The sequence below is a fragment of the Sorghum bicolor genome, chromosome 4 (assembly GCF_000003195.3).
Source record: "Sorghum bicolor cultivar BTx623 chromosome 4, Sorghum_bicolor_NCBIv3, whole genome shotgun sequence".
NCBI classification, from domain to species: domain Eukaryota; kingdom Viridiplantae; phylum Streptophyta; class Magnoliopsida; order Poales; family Poaceae; genus Sorghum; species Sorghum bicolor.
The window spans coordinates 25,578,137-25,586,435 of NC_012873.2; the positions used below are offsets into that span (position 1 = coordinate 25,578,137).

Genomic DNA, 8,299 nt, shown 5'->3' on the forward strand with positions numbered 1-8,299 from the left:
CGCATGAGTTTTCCGTCGACCAGGATGTAGTTCTTTGATCGTCGGATGAGACGCTCGTTCTCTGTTTTGTTCTGAAAACCTGTCCCGTCTGAGATGTATTTGATGAACGGGATACGCCAGTCGCGCCCACCGGTTGTCGGAGTGGCGTCATCTATGAGCATTGCCTCGGTGGGTTGCTTGTCGACCAGGGGGGAGCTTACGCTCGGCTCATGGATGTCCTGGACGAAAATACCCCGCGGGATTTGGGCCCGAGACGAGCCTAACTTTGACAACGCATCTGCTGCTTGGTTCTTATCCCGGACCACGTGGATGTACTCTATGCCATAGAAGTTAGTTTCCCATTTGCGAATTTCTTTGCAGTAGAGATCCATCTTCTCGTGGGTTGCGTCTCACTCCTTGTTGAGCTGGTTGATGACCAAAGCGGAGTCGCCGTAGACATAGAGGCGCTTAACCCCCAGCTCGACGGCTAGTCGTACGCCATGTAAGCAAGCTTCGTATTCGGCGACATTGTTTGACGCCGGAAAAAGGATCCGAAGGACGTAGCGGAGTTTGTCCTTGTTTGGTGATACGAACAATATCCCAGCGCCTGCACCGTTGATGTTCAAGGACCCATCAAAGAACATTGACCAGTGGTCTGAGACATCTGGAACGGAAGGCTCGTTGAGATCCGTCCATTCGGCAATGAAATCGACCAGGGCTTGAGACTTGACAGTGGTGCGACTCTGGAACTCTAGGGAAAATGGACATAATTCCATTGCCCATTTCACGATTCTGCCATTGGCGTCTTTATTGCGCAGGATGTCCCCGAGAGGAAAGCTGGTTGTCACCAGGACTCGATGGCCGTCGAAGTAGTGCTTCAGCTTTCTTGACGTTATCAGGATGGCGTATATAAGCTTCTGTATTTGTGGGTACCTGGCCTTGGATTCGTTTAGAACTTCACTTATGAAGTAAACGGGTCTCTGGACCTTGAAGACGTGACCTGGTTCATCTCGCTCGACCACTATTGCCGTGGAAACAACCCTGTCGGTTGCAGCAATGTAAAGGAGCAGGTCTTCATTGGGCTGAGGCGCTGTGAGGACAGGCGGTGAAGTGAGGAAGGTCTTAAGCTGAGTGAACGCAGCGTCGGCTTCTTCTGTCTAGGAGAATTTTTCTGACGCTTTCAATAGTTTGAAGAAAGGGAGGCCTTTTTCTCCCAGCCTTGAGATGAAACGACTAAGGGCGGCCATGCATCCGGTTAGCTTCTGAATATCCTTGACGTTCTTCGGTGGTCGCATGTCGAGTACGGCTTTGACTTTTGAAGGGTTTGGTCGTATGCCGTCGCAACTGACGACGTTGCCGAGCAGTAGACCGGAAGGAACGCCGAAAATGCATTTCTTGGGGTTGAGCTTCCACTTGTACCTATTGAGTGCCTTGAAGGTTCGGTCTAAGTTGTCGATTAGGGTGCTCGCGTCCCTTGTTTTTACGACCACGTCGTCCACATAGGCCTCGACGAGGTCATCGCGAATCTCGTCGTGGAGGCATTGCTGGATGGCCCTTTGATAAGTGGCCCCGGCGTTTTTAAGTCCGAAAGACATGGTAGTGTAACAGTATGCGCCGAAGGGTGTGATGAAGGATGTTTTGATCTGATCTTCTTCTTTTAACGAGATCTGGTGATAACCAGAGTAGCAATCTAGAAAGGAGAGGAGTTCGCATCCGGCCGTTGAGTCGACCACCTCGTTGATGCGAGGAAGACCAAAAGGATCTTTAGGACAGTGTTTGTTGAGATCGGTGTAATCAACGCACATTCTCCATTCATTATTCTTTTTGCGTACAAGAACCGGATTGGCGAGCCAATCGGGATGATACACCTCTTTTATGAATCCGGCTGCTAGAAGCCGTGTTATTTCTGTCCTAATAGCCTCCTTTTTGTCACGAGCGAACCGTCGCAGTTTTTGCTTGATTGGTCTTGCGGTCTTCGAGACGTTTAAGGAGTGCTCGATCAGGTTTCGTGGGACGCCGGGCATGTCTGCGGGTTTCCATGCGAAAACGCTCACGTTGTCCCTTAGAAACCTGACGAGCGCGTCTTCCTATTTTGGATCCAGGTTAGCCCCGATGAGGGCTGTCTTCTCGGGGTTGCCTTCGACCAGCTGCACTTCTTTGTACTCCTTGGATTTCGAATTCTTTCTGGCTGTCTCCTGCTCAGGTAATCGGAGCTGGTCGGGGGGCAGCTGTGCGGCTTGGTTTGCTGTTTCCGCCATGCGGATTGAGAGGTCAATTGCCTCGGTGATCTTGAAACTTTCTTCTTCGCAGGTGTACGCAGTGTAGACGTTGCCTCTGACGGTCAGGACACCCTTCTCCGTGGGCATCTTAAGCACTAGGTATGAGTAGTGCGGGACTGCCATGAACTTTGTCAGCGATGGGCGGCCCAGTATGGCGTGGTAGGTCCCGTCGAAGTCCGCGACTACGAAGTTGATGAACTCCGTCCGGAAGTGATCGGGTGTGCCGAATTGGACAGGCAATGTTATCTGTCCGAGGGGCACCGAACTTTGACCTGGCAAAACCCCCCAGAATTGGGCGTCGTAAGGTTTTAGTTGTGCCGGTGATATCTTGAGGGCGGGCAGGCTGTTGCGGAAGAGGATGTCAATGGAGTTTCCCCCGTCCACGAGCACGCGCTCGAATCTGATGCTATTGATGCAGGGATCAAGAATTAGTGGGAAACGACCCGGCTCTGGGATAGCGGCCCACTGGTCCTTCCTGCTGAACGCGATCTCCCTGTGGGACCAGGCGGGAAATTTCGGATCTGCGATCAGCCCGTCCGTGCTGTCTATGTTGAGGCAGGCTCTCTTTAACAGCTTTCTTTCTCGCTTGGACTCAGTGGAGACCTTGCCCCCGAAAATGGAGTGGACCACGTCGGTGGGGCTGACGTATTGGTGTCGGGGGTCCCTGTCTTGGTCCTCATCCTCATCTTCGTGGTCGTGCCCATCGCGTTTGTTACTTTTCTTGGCGGTGTCTTCTTGGGCGGCCCGCCGTGTATAGATATTTTTGAGGACGCGGCACTCTTCCATGGTATGGTTAGACTTTGGGTGTAGCTGGCACGGTCCCTTCAACGTTTTGTTGTAGTCATCTTGGTAGTCCCGTCGTCCATTGGGACGTTTGACCGTGTTTACTTCGTGGTCGTATTCGCGAGGGCGCTTTCCTCTGAAGTCGTCGCGGCTGTCGCGCCGCCGATCCCAACCCTCTCGGTGATCGCGGTTGTCGGAGCGGCGGTGATTTCTGTTGTCGTAGCGGCCACGACCGTCATCTCGCCGGGAGGGCTGGTCGGTGCCTCTCGCATCGTCTCGGATTAGTTTTTCTGCGTCATCAGCATCGGCATAATTTTTAGCCATGGCGAGGAGCTCTGCTACCGTTGATGGACGCTTACGGAACAGCTTGTTCCTCAGCGCTTCATGGAAACGTAAGCCCTTGATAAAGGCTGATATGGCCTCGTCATGAGAAATCTTCGGGATTTTGAGACGCATATCCGAGAATCGTCGGATGTAATCGCGCAGAGGTTCATTCTTCCTGTCTCTTATCCTTTCAAGGTCATACTTGTTTCCGGGCTGCTCGCATGTGGCGATGAAGTTGTCAATGAAAGCCTGTCGTAGCTCTTCCCAAGAGTCGAAGGAGTCCTCGGGCAAGCCGAGAAGCCACTGATGACCAGCCTGGTCGAGGACTACGGGGAAGTAGTTAGCCATGACGTGCTCATCTCCTGCCGCTGATCGGACGGCGATTTCGTAGAGGGTGATCCAGTTCTCTGGATTTTCCTTGCCGTCGTATTTTTTAAGTTTTTCGAGCTTGAAATTGCGGGGCCACACGACCTGGCGGAGGTGTGAGGAGAACTGCCTTAGGCCCGGGGGACCATGGGTCGCATCGTACTCGATGCGGCGCAGGTTTTCGTGGACTGCTCTCTCTGCGGCGCGCCTGTTGATGCGGTCCCGGGCATCTTTGGGAGGGATGTTGTGGCGGAGATCCCTGTGTTGATCTTCTTCTTCCTGGCCGCGTACGCGGTTCTGCTGGCGGCGGCCATTGGCGTCCCGACCACCATCGTCGCGCCATGAGTCCCCTCGACGGTTGTCGGGGGAGCGGCTGCGGCGACGCCTGCTGGGCGAGGCCCGGCTACAATGAGTCTGGTCGGAGGCGGCTTCCGTATAAGAGACGTCCTGGACTCTCTTGAGCAGAGTGGCTGTCTGTCCCATCGCGGCGATCAGGTGTGCTCGGATACTGGTCCGGACTCCCTGGCATTCGGGGGTGTCAGGAAGCCGATCCAGGTTGGCCATGGCGACAGCCACGTTGGCGCTTGGCGTTTTGTAGACCGGCTGGTCCCCGACCATGTCAAAGGCATCGTGGAGGTTACCTGGTGGCGTCTGTTGTTGCTCGTCCGCACGCCGTCGGGCGCGATCGGCGTTACGCTGTTCGCGGAGTTGCCTCTGGTCGTCTGTTTCTCCGTCAACAGCCGGTTCGTCGGCGCTGACATTGAATACAATATCCCCTCGCCGGGGGGGGGAATATCGGGAATCGGTCGAAACCCGGAGGGTGTGAAGGGAAATCCAGGTCGTAGTCCTCGTCTTCGGTGTTCACAACCTCGGTGGGGACGGAGCCGGTGCTTGAGTTGGTGCTGGACACCTGGCCGTCCCGTAGCTCTCGGATGGTCACCATGTTGACGTGGTGACGATTGTTCCTTGTCGGCGACCAGCCCGCTTTGCTGAAAACGGATTGGACATGCTGTGAGTAAACAGAGGCCGAGTTGTTCAGGCCGCAAGGATAGTCTTCCTTTTTGAGCACGACGGATCGTCCTGCGGGGGTTGAGGTTATCGTCAGGGACGTTCCCAGCCGTTCGTGTGTGGCGACACGAGTTGGCCGGCGGAATTTCGAAAAATCCGCTCGAGCGGCTTGGTCGGGCTGGCGCAGAACTCCATCTATTAGTTGGGAGACTTCGAGTAGCTTGGAGTCAGCGCGATCGAGCGCTTGGAGGAGGTCCGAGCAGTCGATCTCCGTTCCCTTGTAGAGCGGGAACGGTGGTCGGGAGCTTGGTGCCGTCATGCGTGTGGTCGGAGACGGCGTGATCTCAGATTGGATCTGGATCTCTTTCGGAACCGTGGTCGCGAAACCGCCGCTGCACGTCGTCCACGTGATCTGGCCGACGGTGAACGTGAGGCCTTCGGGCACGGTCGCGGAAGCTGGGATCGTGACCATCTTGTTCGCCGGAAAAGTTGCACGCACACCCCCTACCTGGCGCGCCACTGTCGACGAAAGCTGGTCGGCAGTCTACCTTGGGGTATACCCACGGTAGTAGTTTATCGGTAGACGGTGCGCAAACTACGAACTCGATGGTGACGCAAGACACGGACAAGCTTTTTATCCAGGTTCGGCCGCCGAGTTGGCGTAATACCTACGTCCTGCGTCTGGTTGTATTGGATTGTGTTGAGAGATCATCTGTCCTAGGGGGTCCCTTGCCCCTCCTTATATAGTCTGGAGGGCAGGGTTACAGATCTAGAAACTAATCCTAGTCGGTTACAATTGCCATAGATAATTCGATATCAATTCCTATTCTAACCGACTAGAATCCTGCTTGATCTCCACGTCTTGTTTCCTTGCGCGAAACTCGGGCTGTCGGATCAAGCCTTGAACTCGTCTCGTAGTGGGCCAAGCTTCCTGGCTGAAGTCTAGCCGTAAGGGTATAGGGGTTTATACCCCCACAGCCTTCCGTCCGCTTCGTCCTCCAGTCGGCGTGCTGCGGCGCGTCGATCTGGATCTGCCCACGAGCGCACAAGCGTCCACCACATCGGCTCGCCTCCTTCGGCATGCCACCTCCGCCCACATCCTCCAAGGGGGCTGGTCCCTCACATCTTCGTCCGTGGCTCGGGAGCTGCCCCAAACTGCAGCTGCTTCCCCTTCACCGTCAAGCACTGCCGGCCTGCCCCCTGTACCTGGCGTGTGTGGTCGCGTCCCCTTCCCCATCTGGACCCGACGATGTCAGCCTGCCCCTTCACTAGCGCACGGCCGTGCCTTCCACCTCTCCTGTGAAGGTTTGCTGTCACACACATCATTTAAGAACGTTTCAATCAATTTATGTTTGCTGTCACACAAATCATTTGATAACATTTCAATCAATTTACGTTTTACCTTGTTTGGTCGTGCTTATTTAGTACAGACATGCATAGTCCTTTGAATCTAGAATTACTTTATTTGTGAACTCATGTAAGCATGCTCAGAAACATTAATTCATCACATAGAATTTTTCATATGACTTTAGTAAAGATGATTTCTAATTATGTTAAACCACGATAGTGACATACATTTTGTTTTGAAATTTTTATAGATTCTTACATTAGCGGGCTTCCTGTGCGTCGTGCCTTGGGGATCCAATACAGCCGTGCAATGCCTCCTATCCTTTTTGTTTGCTTCTTTTAAATAGGGCCTGATTGCACTGGAGTACTGTATAATCAATCCTTCTATGAACCACCTATCTAGACTTGTTTTATTTAGACCGAGAGCATTTGCTAATGACCTTATGGTACCTCTTCTGTTTAAGGGAATATCGGCAACCCTTGACTGGTCTGCTTCAATTTTTTTACGACCACAATTCTTAGGTTTTAGTGATTTCACATCTACTGGTATGCCTTGTGCCTTGCATTTTTTTGCTCTCTGCCATATACGTTGCACTGTACGCAACTGCACATTGAACTTTGCAGCAACGTGTGGTGTGTCTGTCCTTTTTAATTTACCCTTCTTGCTTCTCTGAAGCAACTCTTCATATATGTCTTGCCTTTGTCTTCCTGTCAAATTCTTGGTTGCATTTGATGCTTGGTCTTGGTGTGTTTCCTGAAATTCTTCATCATTGTCATCGCCTACCAAAGTAATTTAGATGGTTCATGCATATTGTCAATACATTGATGATCACAGTTTGTATCATACGGAATCAATATTTGTAACATGTCTTTGAAATGATGCAAATAATACCTCAATGCAGGTTTTCTTGTTCTTCTTGTGGATCGTTTAAATCAAATGGATCAAGACCCCAATGCTGCCCTCTATCATTGTCACCTCCATCCACTTCATCAGTCTAACCTGCAACTTGAAAGATGAGGCCAGGTAAAAGATCAATTCCATTAACAACACCTGCACCCAATACTTCCAATGGATCATGGATATTTTCTTGTTCAGCAGATTGGCTTGTTTACATTAGGCAACTCCTGTCCTTCTATATTTTGCATTTTCTATAGCCATGTAATGCATGTGTTCCATGTTATGTGTTTTGTATATAGCTACTGAAATGTACTAATGTTGCTCAACGTAACAATTAGTTTTTCTTTGCATTTTTTTCTCTTATACTCTTGTAATGAATTTGCTCTCAGTTTTGTGTTTTCTATAGCTACAGGTGCATAATAAAAAGAGCAAGAACACATAGGAACAAGAATCTGAGCACACTCTTTTTTGGAGATGCAAGAGAAGAAACCAGTATCTGAGCACTCACATTTTAGGAGAGATAGAAGACAGGTAAATAGAAGACAGATGAACTTAATGAATTGATATAGTCTAGAGTGTTGTTAAAAGAATGCACGATGTTGGTGTAGTGAGATCATATATGCAAAGATTATTGTAACTATTGTTTGATTTCTTCCAGCTTACATATGAAAAGTTCCTTTTTGACTTTTTCATTTGTTTCAACAAGTGATGTTTGTTTCTAATGTGTTTTCTATAGGACATGGAGAAATTTCAGCAACCTAAGGTATTCAATCATGCTCCGGACACCAAAAACACCTAGCTGCCAGCACCTGTTGAACTATTAGTAATTTGGTGACTAAGGTCACTTGTGAGATAGGAATGTGAGATTTCCATTTGTTTAATTTATCTGAGATAACTTTGTGACTAAGTTCACTTGTTGAACTATAGTTTGGTGTTCGTGAGGAATGTAATAAATATATTGATGAATGACTTATGAACCTGTTGATTTGGTCATGAATGGAATATATTATTGGACCTACACATGTGAATGTGGATTGTTTGATGTGTGGGTGCCGTACGTGATGGTATGGATCGAGCAAATCAATGAGTCATCCTAGGTGACAAGGCCTAAGAACCTATGACATAAAAGTAGAAGTCATAAACGCTTGTGACATCTAAAACTAATGTCATGATATTATGACATGGATACTTAAACGTCACAAGTTGTCATTAAAGACGCGCATCTTTTGACATTTCAGTTTTCGTCAACTTGATGTCATAAATGGTAATCTATGACTTATTTTGCATGAGTTATGACATATATCAAATGTCAAAA

At 50.0% G+C, this 8,299-nt stretch overlaps 1 long non-coding RNA gene across 1 annotated transcript; it reads left to right on the forward strand.

The window, feature by feature from the left end:
- On the forward strand, window positions 5,725-7,945 carry LOC110434398. Its single transcript, XR_002451893.1, has 4 exons — window positions 5,725-6,044; window positions 6,989-7,110; window positions 7,391-7,515; window positions 7,721-7,945. It is a non-coding gene; the product is annotated as an uncharacterized LOC110434398 (long non-coding RNA).